The following is a 6,795-nucleotide window of genomic DNA, read 5'->3' on the forward strand; positions in this document are numbered from 1 at the left end:
CATACCTCGGTAAGTTGTTTCATCAACTGACTTACCGTCTTCATCTAAAGTTAATTTCTTGTCTGCGACCATTGGAGTATACATAGCATGAGAATTTTCCATACCAAACTTTCGAATCAATTCCTTGACAAATTTTTGGTGATGGATTTTAATGCCTTCATCAGTCTGTGAAATTTACAGACCTAAGAAGAATTTCAATTCTCCCATCATACTCATCTCGAACTCGGAAGTCATCAACTCAGAAAAATATTTGCAGAAACATCGGTTTGTCGATTTAAAGATGATATCATCAACGTATATTTGAACAAGCAAAAGGTCAGAACCCTCGGATTTTAGGAAAAAAGTTTTATCAACTAATCCTCTACTGAATCAACTGTCAAGTAGAAACTTTGATAATCTTTCATACCAAGCTCTTGGTGCTTGCTTTAATCCATATAGGGGTTTGTCTAATTTAAAGACATGGTCTTCAAATTTGCTATTCTTAAATCCAGGGGGTTGTTCTATGAAGACTTATTCCTGTAAATACTCATTTAGAAATGCTGTCTTGACATCCATTTGGAAGAGGTTCATTACTTTATGAGCTGCGAATGCTATCAGAAGTCTAATAGCTTCAAGACGAGCAACAGGTGGGAAAGTCTCATCATAATCTATTCCTTCTTGTTGATTATAACCTTGGACCACCAATCTTGCTTTGTTCCGAACGATGATTCCGTCATCATCTAGTTTATTCCTAAATACCCATCTTGTTACAATAACAGATCGATCCTTAGGTCTAGGAACTAAGTGCCAAACTTTGTTCCATTCGAACTGTTGAAGTTCTTCTTGCATGGCTATAATCCAATTCGATTCTGCAAGACCCTCATTGATATTTATTGGCTTGATCATGGATAAGAATGAGTAGAATGAGTAGAAATTATTCAAGCATCATCTCGTTTGAACTCCCTTCTTAATATTTCCGAGAATATTGTCCATTGGATGTGAGCTCTTGTATTTCCATTTTAGTTGAAGTACTTGGCTCTTCATCATTATTTGAGCTTGACCCAACTTCATTTGGATCAGAATTGGAGGAAGTTTCCTCTAAATCCAATCCAGGTGTTGTAGTAGAGTCGTTTATATCTCCGAGCTCTGTACCTTGATTTGGATTCAATGTTATAGTAACATCACCTATAACATTAGATTAGGAATCCTTATTTTGAGTCAATGTTATAGTATTATCAACTATAACTTTGGTTTTCTCCTTTTTATCCTTTAAAGTGTGATCAAGTTCATCACTTATTCCTTCAATTTCATTGTCCTCCAATTCCAACTCTGGGGGATTGTCTCTAGAAAGACAAAATTCAGGTTCGTCCAAGTCTTCTTCCTTATCCCGTAAGGTCTTATCAAACACGTTATCTTCATCAAAAATAACATGAACACTTTCTTCAATACAAAGTGTTCTTTTATTGTAGACTTTGTAAGCCTTGCTTTGATCCGAGTATCCTATGAAAATTGCCTCATCACTCCTAGGGTCGAATTTGCTTAACCTATTTTTACCATTATTGTGAACAAAACACTTACTTCCAAAGCAACGAAGATGAGAGATATTAGGTTTGCGACCTCTTAGGAGTTCATAGGGGGTTTTCTTAAGAATAGGTCTAATCATAGCACGATTATGGATATAACAAGAAGTACTAATGGCTTCAGCCCAAATGTTACGAGGTAGACCACTACACAAAAGCATTGTACGAGCCATATCTTCCAGTGTTCTATTCATACGTTCAACGACACTGTTTTGTTGAGGAGTTCTTGGTGCAGTGATGTGACCATAATTAGCGCACATTTAGTCCCCGAATTAGCCTTGTTCCCATGCTTTTTAGTGCATATTTGGGTCATTTATTGTCTTTAGTTCTTTGTTTTGCATATTCTTTGAGGTTTTGTGTCCTTGGTAGGAAAGGAGTGCAAACCTTGCATTTTCATGGCAAAATGAGACTAAATTTATTGAATCCAATGACCAAGCATCAAGGAGAGACAAGATTAGAAGGCCTTTGTACATATTATAGTAGTTGGGCAATGATGAGGAAAGATCCTTGCATCCCCAAGGAAATCCCCAAGGATTTTATGAAGAAAAGGGAAGAAAAGAAGAAGAAACACGGGTGAGCAAAGAATCCGCCCGTCTTCCCCGAAGACGCCCATCCCCAGGACCACAATCCGTGCGTCTTCTACCAAAGACGCCCGGGAAGCAAAGCACCCGAAGACGCCCGACTTCTACCAAAGACGCCGGGCAGAGACTCTGAATCCGGCCGTCCGTGCCTAAGACGCACGGATTCCAAGACAGCGCAAATCCGTTTCTTCAAGCTTCAAGAAAGATGCCCTTCCTTCAGAAAATACCGGCGTTTCCCTAAGTAGGGACTTAATCGTCATTTAAGCCCTTAGTTAACCCTAATGCATCCACCTAATTTCCACTATAAATACCCCATTAGTCTAATTAGAAGAGCATGTTCTTCTTATCAATTCTTAGAGTAGTTAATATCAATCAAATCTCTCTTTAGTTTTGTAATCAACAATTAATCAAGTTTTAATACAAGTTTTATTTCCTTAATCTCACTTTTGTTCATCCTTTATTTTGGGTAATTGAAGATTATTTGGGTTATTTTTGGGAGATTGACAACCTCTCGATCAAGCATCAAGTACTTCTATTATTCTTTGCTTTATAATTGGAATCATTAGTAGGTATAATTCTCTTAATCCCTTTTTAATTATTGCTAATTACTTTCATTTGTTCATCATATTTCACTTTGTTGGTATGATTGACAACCTTGCTAGCATGTTCAACATGATAATGAGTGAGTAGTTCCATAGCTAGGGTTAATGGGTAATTAGGGGAAACCAACATGGGGAATGATTCATGCTTAAATTAATATGCTTTCATGGTTTATTTGCTTGCTTGTTTTGATCTCAACTCATGCACATGTTATGTTTGATGAAATGTGAGCCTATGAATCCTTGCATTTTTTACCCATCACCTATCATTTCAATGAGACTTGTAAGACATAAACCAACTCGAGTGTCATTAGACCATGCATGTTGTTGAGTAGGGAAGACTAGGTCGACTTGCAAGTGTTGTACAATCTAATCGATTCGGCTTCGGGACCCAAACTTTCCTAGGATTGTAAGATATAACCCAACTCAATCCATCACAACAATAATTGCTTGCTTATAATTTGAGAACATGTTTGTATGATCAATTCCCATGGATCCCCTATGACCCCATGAAACCCTAGTGCTTTTTATCAATTGTTTACAACCCTTTCAATTCATCTTGCTTATTTACTTTCATTGCTATTTAGTTTAGTGACCTTCTACATCAACCCAAATTGTGACACCCCTAAGACACCACTAGTTGCAATAGAAATCTCATTTAAATTCCCGTCCCTTGGAATCCGACCTTTACTTGCCTCTTTAATAATTGTAGAGTTGTTTGTGAAGTTATAAATTGTGTTTTGGTCTAGGTGCTTCCAACGACAATTGTTCCGAAAAATAGAATATAGCTCCGAAATAGTCCGACCAAAAATGGCGCCGTTGCCGGGGACGGTGTTATCTTGATTTATATTTTCTTATATTGTTATTAGTTGTGTCTTTCTTTGCCTTGAGGAAGTAAAACTCCTCAAGGTTTGTTCTAATTGTTTTCGAGTTGTTTGATATTTTGCATTTCTAGAAGGTCACAAGGTGATTTCTTACCTTTTGATCGTGAAATTGAAAGAACTTTGACAACCAATAGAAGACTTGCTAGGAGAAATTTGAGAGGTATTAGTGAGGTTGTAGATATTCAAACAACTATTGAGTTCATCAACCTTTTTGCAAGAGAAGGTGAGGAGAACCCAACACAAAATCAACCCACAATGCCTAAGTTTTCATCACATTCCGTACCCACCGAGGAGAACCTTCCCAATGGTACTCCTACACCACAACATTTGACCGAAAATTTCATTGCCAAATCCGCATTTATCCAATTAGTCGAAAGGAGCCAATTTGGGGGGATGCCTAGTGAAGACCCTCATTCTCATATGGAGACCTTTTGTGACTATTGTGATGCGATTTCTCAAACCGGTGTAACTCAAGCCCAAATTCGATGGGTTTTATTTCATTTTTCTCTAATTGGCACCGCGAAACAATGGTTGAAGGGCCTTGATAAGGCCACTCTCGGAATTGATTCTTGGAAAACGTTGGCACTAGCTTTCTACAAAAAATTCTACCCACCAGAAAAGACTAACATGCTAAGAGCTCAAATTACGGGTTTTAAGCAAAGGGATGAAGAATCTTTGTATGAAGCTTGGGAGCGGTTCAAAGGAATTTGTCGCTCATGTCCTCACCATGGACTTAGCGAGTGGTTCTTAGTACAACAATTTTGGAATGGTCTATATGAAGATTCAAGGAACATTCTCAACATGGGATCAAATGGAATGTTCACCGAAGTTGATGACAATCAAACTTGGAACAAAATTGAGGAAATGGCGGTCCATAACTCACAATATAGTAGACCTCGCAAGGCTACTAGAGGAGGAAAGCATGAAGTGGACTCCGTTACTCAATTGCGTGCTCAACTTAGTGCTCACATTGACACAACCAATTTGAAGTTTGAAAAAGCTATGGCTAGACTTAAAGAAGCCTCAAAATCACCAAAGCATCATGTTAATGCCATGACGGCATCCTCATAAATCCCAAGTGGGATATGTGAGAATTGTGGAACTTTGGGACATGACTAAAGTGAATGTAGGGGAACAAATGAACAAGTGAATGCTTTCCAAGCATACAAGAGTGGTACCCCTTATTCCAACTATTACAATGAAAACACCAAATTCCATCCAAATCTCTCATACAAAAGCCAAAATGTTCAAAACCCTCAAACAACATACACCCCACCTCCCATGAGAAACCAAAATCAAAGACCCTTTTACAACCAAAACCAAGGTTACCAAAATAAAAATCCATACAATCAACAAAATGACCAAGGTTTTGATGTTCAAAAAGCGGTCCTTTAAATGCAAAAGAACCAACAAGAATTTTTCACTCAAATGCAAAAAGATAGTCAAGCAAAGGAAACCACCATCAACAACATCCTAGCTCACACCAAAATGTTGGAAACCCAATTAACTCAACTAGCATCTTCAAGCTCACAAAGACAAAAGGGGCAATTACCACCTCAAAGTAATCCCACAAGACATGAAACGGTTAGTGCCATTCACTTGAGAAGTGGTACAAGGTATGAAGCACCGAAGAAGCAAGTTGAGGATGAAGCTGTGGAAGCTAGTGATAAGGAAGAAATTGTGCAAAACTCCAAAGATGGAGAATCATCAAAGGAAGAAATTTCAAAGAAAAATGAAGACAAGGTCAAGGAGAAGGAGCCCATTGTGATTAGACTTTCTTTTCCAAGTCGTCAAGCCAAGCCCAAATTTGATGACCAACTTGGAAAGTTTATGGAAATTGTGAAGAATTTGGAAGACTCAATTCTTTTCACGGAATTAATCAATCACGTGCCAGCCTATGCGAAATACATGAAAGATATCCTCACAAAGAAGAAGTCGATCCGGAAGCTTGAGACTATCGCCTTCACTAAGGTGAGTAGTGCAATACGTCAAGGGAGTTCACCTCCAAAACTCAAGGATCCGGGAAGCTTCTCAATACCGTGTACCATTGGCAACACCACGATCAACAAAGCCTTATGTGACCTAGGAGCTAGTGTGAGTGTTATGCCGTACTCGGCGAGTAAAAGGTTGGGGATGGGAGAGCTTAAATGCACCAATATCACACTCCAAATGGCCGATAGATCGACGAAGACACCATTAGGGATATGGGAAGATGTTCCTGCATTTAATTGGGAAATTTTTCATCCCGGTGGACTTTGTCCTTATTGATATGGAAGAAGATTCCAACATTCCAATCATTCTAGGAAGACCTTTCTTACACACCGCGGGTGCGGTGATTGATGTGAAACATGGAGAGCTCACTCTAGAAGTGGGAGATGAGAGTATAACTTTCAATCTTGACAAAACAATGAGAGCTCCCCGTTTACATGAACCATGTTTTATGATCGGTCATTATAGCCGGAAGGATGATAGGAAGAAGTCGGAACTCCAATGGAAGAAGAACATTGAAGATCCTCCATTCAAAGAGCAAGTGAATTGTAACAAAGAGAGCTTGCAAAGCTCACCAAAGTCAAGCAAGGAAGAAGATGGCCTCATTGGCTAAAACAAGATAATGGGAGAGTTGTCTCTATCAACTCAAGAGATCTTTAGTGTTCAAGTGGATGAAGTTTGTGGTCTTTGGGACGATGAGTTTGAAGGGATTTTCAATCCCTACATTGGTAATGCTATCAATCAAGACCAACAACAAGGGCAAAGATCTATTGAAGAACTTTATCACGACAATGAACAAGCTTTTGATTACTTTTTCAAGGTGTTGAGCAACATCAACAAGACCTTGGACATGCCCCCTTGACTTCTCATCAAGAATGAGAGTTTGGTGGAGTCCTCCCTAAACCACCATTTGTAAATATTTCTAACTCTCTAACTCGCATTTTAATTCTTAATTTGCATTTTTTGTCAATTTTTGATTTTTTTATACTTTGATCAAGATAATTATCATGTTTGAGAGAAGTGAGGGAGGGACTAATAATTTCAATTAATGTGTAGTGCTTTAGCTTAGTGTGGGGATAGCAATTGCCTAGGCTATTCATGCCTTAGTAGTGCCCCCACAATGAAGAACACGAGATTTTGAAGAGTGAAAAATGACAAGGGATATGCAATGTACACGGATGGA

At 38.5% G+C, this 6,795-nt stretch overlaps 1 non-coding gene across 1 annotated transcript; it reads right to left on the reverse strand.

Annotated features, from left to right (window-relative positions):
• Positions 1-4,250: 4,250 nt before the first annotated feature.
• On the reverse strand, positions 4,251-4,357 carry LOC141624071 (small nucleolar RNA R71). The gene has a single exon (XR_012533882.1). It is a non-coding gene; the product is annotated as a small nucleolar RNA R71 (small nucleolar RNA).
• Between the last annotated feature and the right edge of the window lie 2,438 nt (positions 4,358-6,795).

The sequence above is a fragment of the Silene latifolia genome, chromosome X (genome assembly GCF_048544455.1).
Source record: "Silene latifolia isolate original U9 population chromosome X, ASM4854445v1, whole genome shotgun sequence".
Classification (NCBI taxonomy): Eukaryota; Viridiplantae; Streptophyta; class Magnoliopsida; order Caryophyllales; family Caryophyllaceae; genus Silene; species Silene latifolia.